Source organism: Coenobita brevimanus, chromosome 62, assembly GCF_032717465.1.
Source record: "Coenobita brevimanus isolate Jiangsu-jjx chromosome 62, ASM3271746v2, whole genome shotgun sequence".
NCBI lineage: Eukaryota > Metazoa > Arthropoda > Malacostraca > Decapoda > Coenobitidae > Coenobita > Coenobita brevimanus.
In genome coordinates this window covers 32,848,452-32,867,384 of record NC_137015.1, presented here as the reverse complement: position 1 = coordinate 32,867,384, position 18,933 = coordinate 32,848,452, and positions in this window count along the sequence as shown.

Sequence of the window (18,933 nt, the reverse complement as noted above, 5' to 3'; positions counted from 1 at the left end):
GTTGAATGTGTGCTTTGAGAAAGGTATGGTGCCAATTGACTGGGCAAGTGCTTGTGTGGTCCCGTTGTATAAAGGCAAGGGTGATAAGTATGAATGTACTAGCTTTAGGGGTATAAGTCTGTTGAGTGTTGTAGGTAAAGTGTATGGTAGAGTGTTAATTATGAGAGTTAGAGAGGGTACAGAGGGAGTAATTAGTGATGAGCAGTGTGGCTTTAGGAGAGGGAGGGGATGCGTTGATCAGGTGTTTGCTGTGAGACAAGTGTGTGAAAAGTATTTAGCGAAAGGCAAGGATGTGTTCTGGGCATTTATGGATTTAGAGAAAGCGTATGATAGAATTGATAGGGGAGGCTTTGTGGACTGTTTTAAGATTGTATGGACTTGATGGTAGGTTACTAAAAGGGTGAAAAGTTTTTATATAAATAGTAGAGCGTGTGTAAGAGTGGGAAATGCTGTGAGTGATTGGTTTCCCGTGAGAGTGGGGCTGCGACAGGGATGTGTGATGTCGCCTTGGTTGTTTAATATTTACATGGATGGTGTTGTAAGGGAGGTGAATGCAAGAGTTTTAGGTGGTCTGAGTCTGGTAAATGTTGATGGAGGAGAGTGGAATCTGAAGCAGCTGCTGTTTGCAGATGATACTGCACTGGTGACTGATTCAGAGGAGAGATTGAGACAGTTGGTAGAGGAGTTTGGAAGGGTGTGTGAAAGAAGGAAATTGAAAGTAAATGAGAATAAGAGTAAAGTGATGAAGTGTACGAGGTTGATAGATGGTAGGGGGATGAATATAGTTTTGAATGGTGAGTTGCTTGAGGAGGTAGATTGTTTTAAATATCTAGGGTCACATGTTGCTGTGGATGGAAGAATAGATGCAGAAGTGAAGTTTAGAACAAATGAAGTAGGAAAGGTGCTGGGAGGAATGAAAAAAGTGTTTAAATGTCGTTCGCTTAGAATGGATGTAAAGAGAAGGCTGTATGAGGGTGTTGTGGTACCGACTGCGTTATATGGGGCTGAAACATGGAATGTGGGTGTAGCAGAGAGGAAAAGTTTGAATGTAATGGAGATGAGATGTCTGAGGAGTATGTGTGGAGTGACGCGTATGGATCGAGTGCGAAATGATGAAGTGCGAAGAAGGAGAACTGGAGTTGTTCGGGGAGATGGCTGGTAGAGTTGAGCAGAGGGTGTTGCAATGGTTTGGGCATATGGAGAGAATGGATAATGAACGATTGGTGAAAAAGATAACGAGATCTGATGTGAGAGGAGTAAGGCTGAGAGGGAGACCACGAATAGGATGGATGGACAGTGTGAAGAGAGCGCTGGATGCGAGAGGGATGTCTGTTGAGCAAGGAAGAGTGGCTGTGCGTGACAGAAATAAATGGAGAGAAATTGTGAATGAATAAGTGATGACGCAGCCCTGAGGGGATATTCTCCCGCATTTGGTCTGATCAGCTAGTCAGGTCAGGTGCGGGTAAGGGGATGGGTCTGTTATGATGTGGCAGGGGTAAACCAGTTCTGCTGTCGGGCCCTGCTGCGGATGTCACTGATTGCATTGCGCAGTTGACCCTTGTGCGGTGTGATGCGGTGAGGATCTGTCCGTTCTCCCCTTTGGGGCTAAGATGCGAATGAATGTGTTTGAATGGATGAGTAAATGGAGAGTGAGTCGTCCTGTCTCGGCTACCTCCCTTTCCTTGGGGGAAGCAGCCTAGGTATATAGATAGATAGATAGTCTAGTCCTACAATTTCCCATCAGTTTGGCTGAAATGATAACCATATACAGTCCCTGAGCGTCACAAAAATGATTCCAGACTTTCAATAAACGTTTCAGTGTTTACAGAAAAAAATATATAAAAGAAACGTATTTTTCCAACAGCTGGTATATTTCCCATCCCTCAAAACATGCGACATAAAATATATGCCATATATATAAAATAAAAATAAAAAAGTAATTTTCATGTACACAGACTAATTTTTTGGAAGCTGACAAAAACTCATGATCCTAAGTTTAATAATAAAGACGAAATTAGCTGCTGAATGAGCAAAATTACAATTTTTCAAAACGTGCATCTAAAGCTACATGAACTGTAGTGCTGCTGTTATGGCCTTTTTGTGGTATGTATATATATTTATACCTAAACAGACTCTGGTACCTCTAATAAAATTTTAATAAACTTTTAACACCAAGTTGCAGATGTAAAGATGACTCGTACCCACAGCTGTGGTCCAGGATTGTCACTTGACATGCAAACCTTGTTCTTTTACCCCTCTGCATCGTAAAAAAAAAAAAATAATAATAATAATAATAATAATAATAATAATAATAATAATAATGGGGGGGGGGGAGAAACACTAATGGCATACTGGTGTGCTGGACCGGTGTTCTTATGACGGGCTCCCGGGTAAATCATACAAAAATACCTACAACTCCCCCCAAATCGACGAACTGTCATAATACATGACACAACAGCTCAGAAAGACTGCCTGAACGTACAAAAGTTTTTCTTCTGATTTTCTATAATTTTCACATATTTCACCCACATACTTCCTTACACACAGTCATCTCCAATCCTCTCGTTGCTCTCCTAAATTTACGTTGTACGGTCTTTGTATACCTTTAGGGTTCTCAGCCATATATTTTTATGGGAAGGACACACTACACCATATAATTTCGTTTTACAGACGGGCAATATATGTATAAAACACACACACACACACACACACACACACACACACACACACACGCACGCACGCACGCACGCACGCGCGCGCGGACATAACATGCACCTGCGACAAATATATAATAGGGTAAAAGTCACAATCATTTATGATATGGTATATAGATGGTATATACACTGTATATTTAACATATGGTATATAATTCTTCCCGATGCCTCTGCTGCACTACCAGGAATCCACATCTTCCGAAACACCAAACCAAACCCGTGAAGTGTTTAAAGATTCTGATAATGAAATTTCAGCTGTTGATAGAGACAAGGATAATACACTTTAAATATAATGAAAACCAGCAATAAATGGGTTACATCAAAATGCCATTACAACTCTGACTTCACACTTTACTATGAGGTGGCAGGGGGACACATGCAGGCGGGTTTGGAGAATGTTATATTATTCTGTTGATACTGCCAAATGATCTGACTGAAATTAGAAAGACGCACAAATAATAATGGGATAAAATCAGTCTATCTCTCCACCACCATGACATTTGCATTATAGTCTTATTACCACAGGGGGATTTAACGCTTCAGGATAAAACTACTATACGCCGTGTAGTGTAAGTAGGCGTCAAATTAACACCTCTCCATCTTGAATACAGTGCTAGTCACGAAGAAGTTCTATGGAAAGGATGTAGTAGCGAATTACTGTTTTATTAAGCACATGAGTAAGGGAAAATGGCTGCAAAAGGACTAAAATCTCCGTATAGTTAGTGAATGAACTATATTTGTGGAGAAAGGATTACACACACACACACACACACACACACACACACACACACACACACACACACACACACACACACTGACTAATTATTTGCATATAATAAATCACAGACCTGACTAATGATGATAACTGCTCTCTCTCTCTCTCTCTCTCTGCGTGGTCTCACAAGCTAATTTACCATTTTTACAACAGGTAAAAAAATCTTTAAGAGGTTCCCTAATGATGTCTAGCCGGGGAATATAATAATAATTGGGTGATGTGATGGTGGTGGTGGTGGTGGTGATGATGATGATGATTACGATTATGATGATGATGATTACGATTATGATGATGATGATGATGATGCAGATGATGATGATGATTATGATGACGATGATAACAATAATCACAATAATCTGGGAGGTAATTAACGAGCACGCGATTATTATTGTGACTGCGAAAGTGATGATGGTGGTAATTATAAGCATGATGGTGGCGATAATGGCGGTGATAACAACAATTAGGATGATGATAGTGATGGTGATAATACAGGAGACTGTGTTGATAATGACTGACAATTATGGTGATGCTGATGATGGTAGATAACGTTAATGTTTGGGGAAATTTACCAATAATGACAGTGGTAATGATGGTGATAATGATATGGATAATGATGAAAGTGGTAACGTTGAGAATGACGATGAAAATTAATAAGCGTCCAATTTTTTGAGCGTCCTGGAATTAACTAAAAATATGATAAAAGAAAGTTAACCTCGTCCATCTGGTGACTTATTTTCTGATTTAATTTAGCTACCCAATGACGATTTTATTCACCCACGGGGAGACTATTGTAGAAGGGGACAGATATACCTTAACAAACCCCTTCACTATCGTATATCCTTCCTACGACGTAAAAAAAAAAAAAAGTCTAGAGATAACCTGGGTAAAATATATAATACGTCATGGGATTGAAAGAATTTGAAATATTTTTCTCTTGATGCTGGAATTTCTCTCAACACAATAGTCTGGTAGTAGCCTGAATAAATCGTCTTAGTGCACGGTAACAGAAAACAGATTATTTAAGATAGCTTTATATTCCCTAAAAGCTAAAATTTTTGTCTAGAGGTGAACATAATCGCCTATAGTTCTTTTACACTAACCTGGGCCAAATTTTCGTCCTTGTACAGCTTATTTCACATAGCTCAGTGACAGAATACTGCAATACTAGTGATGTATACACTCTTTTCATAGCACTTCATCCTGACCAGTGCCATATTCTAGTGATAATCTATTAACATACCTTAGCACTCAAGATGGAGATAGAAATTTCAGGCCACGTTAGCGTAAACGGGGTATAGTAACTGCCAGAACCAATCACCAAAGAGCATTTATACCCAAGACATAACTGGAGGTCATAAACAGGGGGAAAGATGAACATGAGAGAGGCGATGGTGACGGAGGGGAGGGAAGAGGAAGACCGGGAACGAGATGGACGATTCACCCCTTCAGCAAGATGATATAATTTGGCACTTTATTCTTGCCACTTCCAGACAGTCTCAATCAACTTGGTCTCCCGCTGCAAAGGGGTTAAGGTAAGACTATAGCAAACATCTCCAATTCATAAAGTCTCTCCAACGCTGAATAAAATCGTCTGGAGGCAGCAAGAATAAACTGACAAAGACGTTACCGCGCCGTAGGAATTAACGTGGAAGCTAATACGAGGTAGCTACAGAGGCAAGGTTGATGGGAAAACGAGGAAGGACAGAGCGAGATGGAAGGCTGGAGTGGATGAGTCTATGAGGGAGGGACGGCTTGGACTGGCGGGAGGGGGTGGAGATGAAATGTGATGGAGGTGTTTGGGAGCGTTTTGGACACACACACACACACACACACACACACACACACACACACACACACACAAACACACACACACACACACACACACACTACCCATACGTATTCATTCCTGTGCACCCCACCCATTCACACACACACACACATACATTCATACGTACAAACACACGGACTAATCATTTGCATACAATAAATCATTACTTTCGCTAATGATGGTAACTGATCTCTCTCTCTCTCTCTCTCTCTCTCTCTCTCCTAAAATTTTCGTCGGCTGCTATAAATTGCGTGGTGAGCCGTAAAATATAACCTTAGTGAATCCATAAGATAATATTTCCATGATATTCTTGCTAACACTTCACGATTTTATTTACCTCAATAATTATAACCCACGCAGAAATAGCTAAAATTTCACCTTCCCTAACCCCTACACTATGAAATGTTTTTCCTGTGACAAGAAATATCGTCTGTTGGCTGCAAGAAAGAAATTAAATAGACTTATACTGATGAGGTATTTCACTCAAGTTCTTAACTCTCTGATGGCAATTCTTTCAGTTGGTGAAATTACGTTAGCCCGAGGTGCGTTGAAGATGGCCCTTTGTATGCTGAGGGTGTCTTGTGTTGGCCTAAATAAAGATGTGCAAGAACACGTGTACTGTACATGGCAACAGGAATATTATGTATCAACTATGTAGGACAGCACTTTTCATCCGTCTTCAATGTGGCTCACTCTTGAGAAACTCCCGCGTCAAAATCTGCCACCGTATTATTAGGCCGGCCAAACATGTCATACTCTAACAGAACACAGCAGTACATCGTCAGAATAGTCGTGGCACAGTCTGTTCTCTAGCGCAACAAATGCTGGATATTTACAGAGTCCATGATATTTCACTTTTTCTAAAGAACATCGTCAGTAACTGTCAGAGACTAAAATAGCAGCAGGATTAAAAAAAAAAAAAAAAAAAAAAAATCCTCTCCACTTTACACTGACAAATTTACTTGACAACTGTTATGTAATCATTACTTCCTTACTATAATATTCTTTTCTTGCTTCTCTGATGCCCTAATCTTCTCTGAACACTTTCACGACGATTATATTTTTCCTTCAGACTCCCTCTATACAACATCAATCAAATTAAAATGGATTCCCAGCTGTGAAAGACATAATTAAGGCCACATCCAACACATTTAATTCCAAAAGTCTAACTAAGGTCTAAACTAAACCTAATCTTTCGGTGGTAACAGGAATTTAAAGAAAAAAAGAACCTCCCTGGACTAAAACACTTAGGAACAGAAAAATCGCTTAACGTCAGCCGACCTTAATACAAAGTAGGTAATTCTTAGGAAAATTGCTACGTGTTCGAGTAGAGCTTTCCCGTCTCTGGTAAGCATAAATCAACTGCTGAAGCGTAACGTATTTTGACATTTCATCAGCCAACCACCACACGATTTTATTCAATTCAGGAAAAACTCTAGCAGTGAGGGGATTAATGAAGGCTATACACCTATCCGCTCTGGCTCAAAATCTTTCCGCTAACCTGAATCAAATCGTCTGAAGATGGAAAAACAAATAAATAAATAAATAAAAATAAAAACGATATTCTTACGCTGAAAGGATTTAGGGAATAATAACGATAAACCTAAAGCCAACAGGATAGCCAACGTGCATCAACTCTTCCTAGGATTTCAACACTAACACTTTCACTATAAATGACGTATTTTGTGTACTATTCTTTCCACCTCCAGACGAATTTATGAAGCGTAGGGGGGAAGAGTTAAATAAAGCTTTCGTTATTATCTGCAATAGAAGAGGTGACTCGTAAGCTGAAAAAAAAAATACATGGAAATAACTAAATTTATTAACAAACACGTCACCGCACTGAAAAGGTTAATCTCATCAGGACGTCTTTTGTATTACATTTCCTCTTCTATGCTGTATTTCATGTTCCATACTATATTTCATCTTCTACGCTGTATTTCGACTTCTACACAGTATTAAGTTTTCTACATTGTATTACGTCTTCTACATTGTATTACGTCTTCTACATTGTATTTCGTCTTCTACACTGTATTTCGTCTTCTACACTGTATTTCGTCTTCTACACTGTATTTCGTCTTCTACACTGTATTTCGTCTTCTACACTGTATTTCGTCTTCTACACTGTATTTCGTCTTCTACACTGTATTTCGTCTTCTACACTGTATTTCGTCTTCTACACTGTATTTCGTCTTCTACACTGTATTTCGTCTTCTACACTGTATTTCGTCTTCTATACTGTATTTCACCATCAATACTGTATTTCATCTTCTATAGCCTACTGTATTTCATCTTCTATACTGTACTTCATCTTCTATACTGTATTTCATCTTTTATACTGTATTTCGTCTTCTATATTGTATTTCATCTATACTGTATTTCACCATCTGTACTGTATTTCATCTTCTATACTGTAATTCGTCTTTTACACTGTATTTCATCTATACTGTATTTCACATTCTATACTGTATTTCTGTCTTCCTGCAGCCAGATGATGCCCTTCAGGTTAAGCCAGACATCCGGTGTAGAGGTTGGAAGCAAATCCCCATCAACCCCTTCAGTATCATGACGTGTATTTCATTCCTTTCACTGATGGATGGGTATAGCGTAGGAGAGGCGTCTGGCAGAGAAGCATTAAGAATATACATACAGTACAAGACACCTACAGTACACCAACAAACACCTTCACAACACCTTTGCGACACCTTCACTACACCTGCTATTAACACTCTCAGGTAAGCTCCTCTGCGACGGACATTATACGGTATTTACCTGGGGATAATACTGAATCCTTTTAATAAGAGGGACACCAAATCTAATTCTCTATCCGTCTTGTAGTCTATACACATAATGGTGTTGATGACTAATTAAGGGAGGCTATAGAGTTTGCTCAATTTAGTTACCGATACGGGGAGATACGCAGATAGATAGATAGATAAAAATGAGAGAGAGAGAGAGAGAGAGAGAGAGAGAGAGAGAGAGAGAGAGAGAGAGAGAGAGAGAGAGAGAGAGAGACCTTCCCAATCATCTTTTATTTGTATCGTAATAATCAACTTCCTGGAAATGAAAAATAAGATCCAATTTTACAGAGAAAAGAAATAAAACACCTTTATTTCCACGCGAGGGAATTAAAGGCATGCAATTCTGAAAAAGGACCAAATAAAAAAAAAAGAAAATAATAAGTCAGGAGAAAATATTAACACACTTGGCCTCCTTTACTCAGGCAGATAAGTAAAACCTGGTGATAATTATAATAAAAACTAGAGTTGCTCGGACCATGAGAGGGCTAATGACATCAGTATCAAAGGAGAATAAAGAAAAAAAGGATTGAAAAGGAGAACATGCATAATAAGGATGGGAAGTCAGAAGGCAAAATATATATATAAAAAGGTGTATAACCAGAAGATTAAATTGGTAAACAAAAGAATTCAGGAGGAAAGAAAAAGACGAAAATTATCCAGAAAAAGAGACGGAAGATGGAGTGTAAATGAACAACAGATTAAAGATATGGCGAAAGAGAATATAAGAACTTGAAGGAAGCAAAGAAGAAATGTGGCAAAACAGAAAATACCCAACAAAATAAGGAAAAGAAACAACACAAAGAAAAAGAAACGGTGAAACACAAAAAAGAAACTAGAAGGAAGTAACGAAGAGACAGGATGAAACAGTAAAATGGATGAAAAAAATAATAAAAACAAAATATTAGAATGAAATAACGCGACGAATGAAAAGAGAGAAAGGAACGACAGAAAATGGATATGCAATGGGTAAGAGAAAGATGATTAAAATGATCAGGAAAAAAAAAAGAGGCACGAGAAAAAAAAGGATGACGGGGGAAAACCGTAAGAACAAAAATTTTAATATAAAAAATGAGTTAGAATGATTGAAGAGAAAAATTAAGAAAGAAAATGAAAAATAAACGGGTCAAAGGACAATAAAAAGAGCGACTAAAGAGATGAGGATGTGAAATAAAGCAACAAAAAATGATGGGAAGGGAGACGAAAGATAAAGAACAATAATACTTGTAATTAAGTAAAGACAAAAGACAGGAGACGAAATACAGGAATAAAAAAAAATACAGACGAAAGACCACAGAAAAAAAAATACAAAGGACAGACAAAAGAAAAAAACGACTAAAGAACCAGAGAAGGCCAAAGAAACGACCGATAAAACGAACGAATATAAGATGAAGGACGAAAGATAATGAGAAAATAAAAAACGAAAATGATGGAAAGGCTGTAAATAAAAATAATAAAAGAAGCAGAAAAAAATGAAGATAAAAAATAAAAAAATGAATTAATAAACGAAATTACCAGGAAAATCAACAAAAAATTAATCCTCCAAATTTTTCCACATTAACAAAAAATAAATATTCTCGCCAAAATTAATGACAAACAATTTATTCCAATTAACAAGAGCAACAAAATCAAACAGCCCAATTTATCTCCTAACGAGCACACAGAGAAAATAAATCAATAAACGAGAGAGAGAGAGAGAGAGAGAGAGAGAGAGAGAGCAGAGGAGTGAAGAGAGGAGCGGTGGGGAGAAGAGAGGAGAGGGAGAAAAGAGGAATGAAGAGGAAAGGAGAGGAGAGAAGGGAAGGGGGGAGAGGGTAAGGAGAAGAGAGAAGAGGGAGGGTGAGTCGAGGGCAAAGGAAGAGAGAGTGGGGAAGGGAGGAAGAAAAAAGGAGTGGAAAAGAATAAGACGGCGAATTAAAGCAACCAAAAAAAAAAAAATCAATAAAAACTAAAAGAAAAAAACTCTGCATCTAGCTTGTTTGTGGTGCGCGTGTGACGTCATGTAATTGTGGTGTAATTGGGCCATTAAGTGCGACGTAATGATGTGACGGTGGCGGTGGTCGGTAATGAGCAAAAAAAAAAAAAAAACCGGGTGGAGAGGTGCAGTGAGGAGAAGGTAAATAATGGCAGGGAGAATGATGATGATGATGATGATAAGGCCGTGTGTGTAGGTGTCTGGGAGTTTTCCGTCCGTCTTTTTACACGCATGGGACTCTAAATCCACTTAAAAGGCCTTAATCAAGAATCAGAGAGGGGTGCCTTAAGATATCTGGCCCAGGTATTGTACATGCACATTAAATTTCTGGCCAACCGACCCACAATTAATGGCATGAGGCCGTGGCAAAGAGCGTTAAGGAGGAGGAGGAAGACAACACCACCAACACCAAGAGGAAACAGAAAAAACAACACATCTTCCCTTTGGCAAATGTAATGATGTAAATATGCGAGAATCATATACAGCGGCCATGATGGTGTTAAAGGGGCTCCGAGGGGGACGGGATCCTTTAGTACCGCCTGAAGGATGGCTGTAAATGGTGACGTGAAGCACCCTGACTGACTGAAAGGAGGAAAAGCCCGATCATGTACTGTTGACGGAGCCATTGGGGGAGGTGATTTAATACACATTATGAGTGTACAGTTCACAATGAAGATGGCCACAAAGGTGACACCACAAACCCTGTCACATATAACAAGTGGTGTCTGCAACAGCTGCAATGGTCGGTTTCCTAACATCCGTCACGGATAAAAGATATGCATCGGTCAGTGGAAGCCATATCAGAAGGTGCCATAAAATGCGGCAAAGGCGTGGAGGTTGTTCTGGTGAAGGCCACAATGAGGGATTGCAACATCCAGCACAGGTGCAATCATTCACAACATCACCTCTGCTTTGTGTGCTTATGACGTCTCGGATTCATACACCTTTCCACAGACCTAGCAAGAAATTGGGATGCCTACATATGACCTGAAGAGTGAATAGTAAAAGTGTTTGGGGGTGCGTAACACATTCTCGTGGATGGGATGCCCGGTATGGTCTTTTCAGCCGTGGCTGGGAGTGGCAGGTGTGACACACTGCAGTTGCTTACTGTAGTTTTAGAGTAAAGCTGTTAGCAGCGGATGCAACTCTTTCAGTGTGTAGTGTAAGTCTAATCTGAGTAGTAGGGGGAGGCGGTGGCTGAATTAGTAGAGGCGGCCTGCAGTCCTAATGGACCCAGGATCGAATCCCGGCTGGGGCAGGAAACAGTTCAAGGATTTGAATGTCCTCAAAGCAGACTTTCCTGATCTATAGTGTTCCTCCTCGTAACATAGGGTTTGGGTGGAGTCACCCCCTCCCTACACTATTGCCATGTTTCCTAACCCTACGATGTATAACGCCTGTGGTTTGTGTAGTAGGAATGATACATAAACATAACTCATACTAATATAACTGTAATGAAAGTGCTGACATGTATCAAGGAAGAATAAAACTATTCTGCATACTATATTATACGATAATAGAGAAACGTGGCATAAAAATTTGGCAGTGTTGCTCTAAAAATATTCTAATTATTATTTACTTCCCCAACACTTCTAACATTGCTAATTAATTTAGCAAGTATAATTGCAAGAAAATTTGAAGGGATAAAAGTGGGAAGAGGCGATCCTTTCATAATTAAAATAAATATATCAAACAGCTCTGGGGTGGCAGCACTCACGCGACACGTGTTTGTGTGTACGCTGTGGGAGGTCACCAACCCCCTACAGGATTTAGGCCTATTGGGGAAACCTCTATAAAAAAAACGCGCCGTGACTTTTACCTCAAGGGTGGTGCGGAAATAAAGTCAAAATTATAATCCATACATAAAAATGGAAGTAAAAAACCATGGATGACACATAACAAAATCTAGCGAGAGAGAGAGAGAGAGAGAGAGAGAGAAATAATAATAATAATAATAATAATAATAATAATAATAAAACTTTATTTCCACTAAACAGTGGGTATTCTTATACATTATACAGTAGTACAGCATACAGTATGAAAGTTCTATACACAATATAATACAAGTTGATACATATGGTGGAGAATAGTGACAGAGAGGTAAATGGTTTAAAAGGTGTGGGGACACTTAGGTTAAAAATAGATCAATTAAGGGATTTAGGAACGAAGGCAGTGGGAAGGATTAAGACAGATGGGATTGTAAGATTAGGGAGTTTGAGCAATAGGGTAGAATGTATGCTCTCAATAAAAGTATAGCAATTATCAACGGCTAATTATTATACAGGTGTTGATGGTGGGGGTCTATATTTATAGGAGGTGTTGGTGGTGGAGGTATAGCGGGTGTTGTTGATGGGGGTGTTGTTGGGGGTAGGGGTATAGGGGGTGTTGGTGGCAGGGGTATAGGGGGTATTAGAAAAACGGAGATCACAAGAGGGAAACAGTGTCAAGGTCATCGCTGATGGAGAGGTCAGCTCGGAAACGTGGCAACAGTGCAGGGAGGGGGTGACTCCACCAAAACCCTACGTTTCGATCTGTCAGACTATACCAGATGACCCGCCATGTCGTAAAAATACCCCCGCTAATGCCAATACACCAAACCTGTATGAGACAGCCCTAGCATGTATTCAATATGGATGGTGGGTGTTAGTGCCGAAATGGTGACATGTGGAGGTGTAGGAGGACTACTGGGCCTTGGGATAGATCACTGCCCCCGAGAAATGGGCCCTGAAGCCTTTGCCCAGAGTCGGAGACGTAAAAAAAAAAAAAAAGATAATCGTCGCTGCTTATATTTCCTCTCCTAATTCACATTCCGGTATTATGGAATTCTCTGATACAGGCGTGGTGTCAGGGTGCTGGCACCAAAGCAAGGTGCGCGTCTTTACCTGGCCTCTCCATCACCTGGTAATCTTGTATGATGGGGCAGTTGCTCCATCTTTCTCAAGTGGTCCAGAGTTAATTGTATAATTGCTGAGTAATCCTCTTTACTTGGGCCAGTAATGCCTTCATTCAAGTGTGCTGGAATTAATCCCTGATAATCCTTACAATCCTCAGTAATGGGATCACTTCAACGTGCCGGCCTTCCTTCCTTCTCATATGGCGACAATGTTGTGGCTGACGCACGTGTGGCCTACATTCGTCTCTCTTGGTTTCTTCCTCGGAATGTTCATGGCTAAAGTTACAAAGTACTATAATATCAGTAAAAACTAGACATCGCTTAACAGTGGGATGTTGGATTATGATAATGATAATGAGGATGTGACACTGACGTTGACGATGATGATGATGATGATGCATTTTCATATCATCATCATCTTGGCCTTTTTCCCACCAGTGGATGGGGTGAGGTAGGATCCAGAAAACAAGGGCCAGACACTCATTCTCGCGTCATTCATGCTCCCGGAATCCTGGCAACATCTCACAAGCCTAATCATCTTCACTGTGTGTGTGTGTGTGTGTGTGTGTGTGTGTGTGTGTGTGTGTGTGTGTGTGTGTGTGTGTGTGTGTGTGTGTGTGTGTGTGTGTGTGTGTGTGTGTGTGTGTGTGTGTGTGTGTGTGTGTGTGTGTGTGTGTCCTGGTGAACAAATTCTATACTTTATGAAAAAAAGCGAACCCAAGATTGAAGCACAGCTAAATTCTCCTTTCCAAAGAAAACTACAAAATAATAATACTACATAAATAAGGCTAAATTCAAGATCAATTCTGTTCGAGATGCCCAGACACACTGTCTTTTATAAGACTGGAGGTCACAGGCAGGAGGAGAGACCGACTGAGGCAGACATCTGGGAAGAAAACTTATGTGCCTGAAAGACTGATCGTTCTGGTTAACTCTTGCAGTGGAGAGAGACACCGAAATGGGGTGAGAATGCGTTGTGAAGCTGGTGCTGCGTGCCCGCCATAAAGTGGGTGGAATGTAGGCAGAAAGTGATCATGGAGAGAGAGAGAGAGATGGGAGATGACTTCCTTTACACTCCAGAATGCGCATTTACACTTCCACTGACAAGCAGTACGTTACAGGGAAAACTACTTAAAAAAAAAAAAAAAAAAAAAAAACGCTACACAACATGATAAAAACCAAATATATGCTACTTTACGTTGTGGTTTTGCGCACCAAGTCACCTTCTTACACTACACAGCCAATCGCCGAAGTTCACAAACTAAATAAAACTAAGCTTTATCTTTTCGTTCATGGGCTAACCTCAAATGCTGTGGTGATAGTGGCGGTTGTGGTAGTGGAAGGAATGACTGTGGTAGTGGTGATGGTGATAGTAAGGGTGGTGATAACAGTGCTGTGCATAGCAGTGATGATACTGATATTATAATGGTGATATATATGTCCAAAACTGTTTGCCTATTTTTCTGCTTTCCTGCCAACGCCCACTGCGTCTGCTAATACTAAACAAATACAACATAACAAAACACTAATATATTAAAAACATTACTAAAATTACGACAATAATAGTAATCATTATCATCATCATCATTATAACATTAATAAAAAACAACAGCAATAACAACCCATCATAAATAAATACCACCATAAAAGATCAGAAAAATCTCCCTCACCTCTCCCGCATATTGAGGTCAGGGGGGAGGGGGGAAGGAGGAGGACGAGAGGAAAGGGAGGGGGAATAGGAGAGGGGGAAGGGAAGGGGAGGGGGAACCATAAACCCGTGATCACAACAATGTAAACAATGATTTGCCAAGGTGGGGGTGGGGGTGCGGGGGTCTTATGGTTGCAAATTATACTGACTGCACGGTGATGATGTGAGAGAGGGAGAGAGAGAGAGAGAATTTGTATATATATATATATATATATATATATATATATATATATATATATATATATATATATATATATATATATATATATAATGTAACCAGAGGTCCTCTTGCAATTGAAGAAAATCATCTGGCGGCAGCCAGAATAAAAGTCCACATGAGACGCAAGAGAGACAGAGAGAGGAAGGTATCAAGGATGAAGGGAATGAACTACCGTACTGAATGAAAAAAGACATGAATGAAAGGAAATGAATAACCAAATACATGGAAGACTGAAAATAATGTAAGGAAAGTGGAGGACAGGAAAGGAGGAGATGAAGGATAGAAGGAGGGTGGGGAAGGGAGAGGAGACACAATTACTCCCTCCCCTCCCCTTCCATTTCTCCCTCTCTCCTTTTCCTCCCCCTCCTTTCCCCAACGACATTCGTGCCTGACAAAAATTAAGAATCACAATTTGGTCACAACTTTCATTATTTTTTGCCTTAATTTTCAACCTTCTGCCCTCCACTTGAATCGAAGGTGATGGGAGTGTGAGGAGAGGGAGACCGAGACTGAAGTACAGTAGATAGTACATCACTTTGTTGTATTCGTGTTGGTACCAGACGATTTTACTGAACTCAGCTAAGTGCCCTAGTGGTGAAGAAATTAGCGATGGCTGTATATAACCCCACTAGTACAAAACCCACACACACAAAAATCAAAACTTAAAAGTCGTATGCTTAAACCCGGTATCGAGAAGTAGGATGCAGAACCCAAATTGTTTACTACGATTATTCAAGTATTTGTCAATGCTGGTACGTATCTGGCCTTGTTACTTAGTTACTGACTGCAATTTGTGGTACGGGATGCAGGCGACCGTACGTAATAACCACAGGTCTTCCATACCGTAAGTAACCGTAAAAAATAGGGGGCTTGCACACCACTTTGCGATTTAACGTTTAAGTATACGACCTCAAGTAGTACTACCTGTGGACAGAATGAATAAAGGAAAAAATGCTTATAAGATGTTAAAGTAGACGAGTGCTTGAAAGAAGTATTGACGGGAAGCTGATGGTAGTGTGATGAGAGGAAGACCGAGAACGATTTGGAAAGTATAAGTTGAGTAGTGAAGGAGGGCAACATGGAATGGCAGGCAAGGTTGGAGAGACTGGTGCAGAGGAGTCTGGAAGCATACGGTATTATAGTGACCACCCTCAATGGACTCTACCTAGAGGCAACTGCCCAGAGTCTGGTATATAAAAAAGATAAAACAGACAGATGCCAAATAATGAGGGGCAACAGATAAACAAGTAGATAAATGACTATATACCGTATGCATATGTAGACAGATAGAGATAGATAGATATATTATTCTGTATATGGACTGAAAGACGGACCCCGAATGACGCTTATAGTCTACTATGTTGTAAACGCATTTTAAATTATCTGAAATTTCCAGATACCTCCAAAGTGGGAACAAAAAGAACAACATTATCATCAATCCCGTTTGATCCCATATACAAAGCAGCACAGGGGCCAGGGGCTAGGCTATTCAGTCCAGACCTTTAAAGCAAAGGTCACAAGGTGACCAGCCTCACTTGTCCCTGAGTGACATTATGCGAGCAAGAAACCCCAAGCCATCCCTCGGATGGAATCAATACAGGCTCCGTCTGGCCACAGCACCTGAACCCACTAAACCACCAAGCCTCATTTGGTTATATGGTTACCACCCGGCGGTGAAAACAGCTTCCTGGGATACAGGAAACTATTTAGCTTGTCACTCAGTGTAGGGTCACCTGGACTAGAGAGAGAGAGAGAGAGAGAGAAACATCAATAAATCGAGAGTGGATGATAGTCGCCCCCACCTACCATGAAGATAAACAGCAAATACTACATTACTGAAAAAAGCAAACAAACCCTTTCAAACAGGTATCCCCTAAGAATAACTCATCTGGCAACAGAGAAAATAAAATAAAATTGACACCTTTGTATGAAAAAGACTAAATACACTTTATTGGCCACTAACAGTCTATCCAGCCATTGCTTTAAGTCGCACTTTGCGAGGGATAGCCTCTACAAAAGTCTCTCCCGTTATTTCTTTCCCTCTCATTAACGATTCCTCTTACCATATCACACCCTGAAAAATGATCATGCTTTGTACCTCTATCTTTTTCCTGGTTTATGGTTTTCTCCAGGCAATTCTGTCCCTACCCAGTAAGAACACCTTCCACGAACCTCCTGCTCCCCTGTAGGCTTCTCACCTAACCTAAATAGTACATTCTTACTTACCTACCTTTTCACTTCATTTCCGTGTTCGTCTGTCTCTTCTCCCCTCAACCACATAAACTTCATGCACTTTCGTTGTGTCTCCTCCAGTCACTCCTTATGTCCTGTAAGACAGGATGTTTTGGGTAAGTACAATGATTAAAAATTAAAATGAAGTTAGTATATCCCGATTAAGGAGGCAACGAGGAAAAATGGGACTCTTTATTCAGTATATTCTTATTTCCAAGCTACTGTATTAAGTACTGAGGGGGTTAACGAAAGGTTTATCTAATCCCTAAGTTCAGAGGTTAACGAAAGGTTTATCTAATCCCTAAGTTCAGAGGTTTACGAAAGGTTTATCTAATCCCTAAGTTCAGTATCTCTTAAGATGAATAAAATCGTCTGGTTTAGGAAGAATGAAATGCAATATGTCATCGAACTGATGGGGTTTCTCCCTTCTGCCTGATGACGCATTGTTCGTTTTCATCTTCCTGCCACCAAACTATTTTCTTCAGCCTGGGAAGGACCTGTCACAAAGGTATTACAATATTGAGGATTATATTTAGCACCTCATAATCCCTATAATTCTCTCTGGCTGAATACGATAGCCAGATATGAATACCCTTAAAATCAAGAACATCACCTATTTCACGAGGTTAATAATGAAGGTTCTATATAAAACCTCCTGATCGCTAAATCTCTCATTTAAACACAATCGTCGGAAGCTATCATGAATAAAGTTAAAATGACGTCCAGTTTCAAGGGACTAATAATTACCATACAACGCACCCACAGCAGCAACCATCAGCTTGTTTATGCTTCTTTGTCCGTCACACCAATTTCACGGCCAATATGATCAGTACAAATAAACTGCTCCAATTTCTTCTTAGCTTCGTTATGAATGATGTGCCCTATATCACGATCACTAACATCAAAATCAAAACCAACTTCGTCGTCACCATCTTCGTTTTCGTCAACATTCTCCTCTTTGTCACCATCAGTATTATTGTCATTCACATCCTAACACCAACGTCATCAACAACCTACTCATTCGCACACTTACCACAATCATCAAATAATTAGGTTGTGTTCGTTTACCACAAGAATAAAAACCACTCCCTCCCCTGTCCTCTTCACTCCAACCTACTGTTTGTTAACCTATATCAAGATCTATACCCACAGAACAGTAAAACTTCAAAAATAACCGTAAAATTTCTGCATGCAACTCGCCTTTTGATCAAATGCGGACGGTCAAATCCACTCGTAGCATTTCATCCTTAGGTCACGGTTAATCACAACGTCAAAAGTCACACAAGAATCAATAACAGCAAACATTTAACTACTTCAAAATAATGCCGCACTGTACTGCATATTGCTAATACCTTCCAAAAACTTATGGAACAGGGAACAACTGCTTCAACCCCCTCCCCGACGAGCGTCGTAAAATGCTAAAATGTTCCAAAACTAATACCGCATCACCCTTCAATACAACATCGGCTTTATGACATTATACCAATTCACCCATAAAAATATAAAATAAAAATAAGAAATAAATCATATATAAAAGTTTCAGATTACGGAAGCCACAGAATTTAGCATAACTGGAAATAATATCAATGTTGTGGAGTTTTTAGGAGACTCCATCATACAGGTAGCCAAGGGACAGCGGTGCATTGTTGTGGGAAGTATCTCGCCAGTCGGCATGTAATAAATTCGGGCATCATTACTACAGTGCATGTATCTCGTAATTTTGGAAAGCGTCTAACAATAAATATATAGATGAGAAAAATATAATCGCTGTGAAAATTACTAACATTATT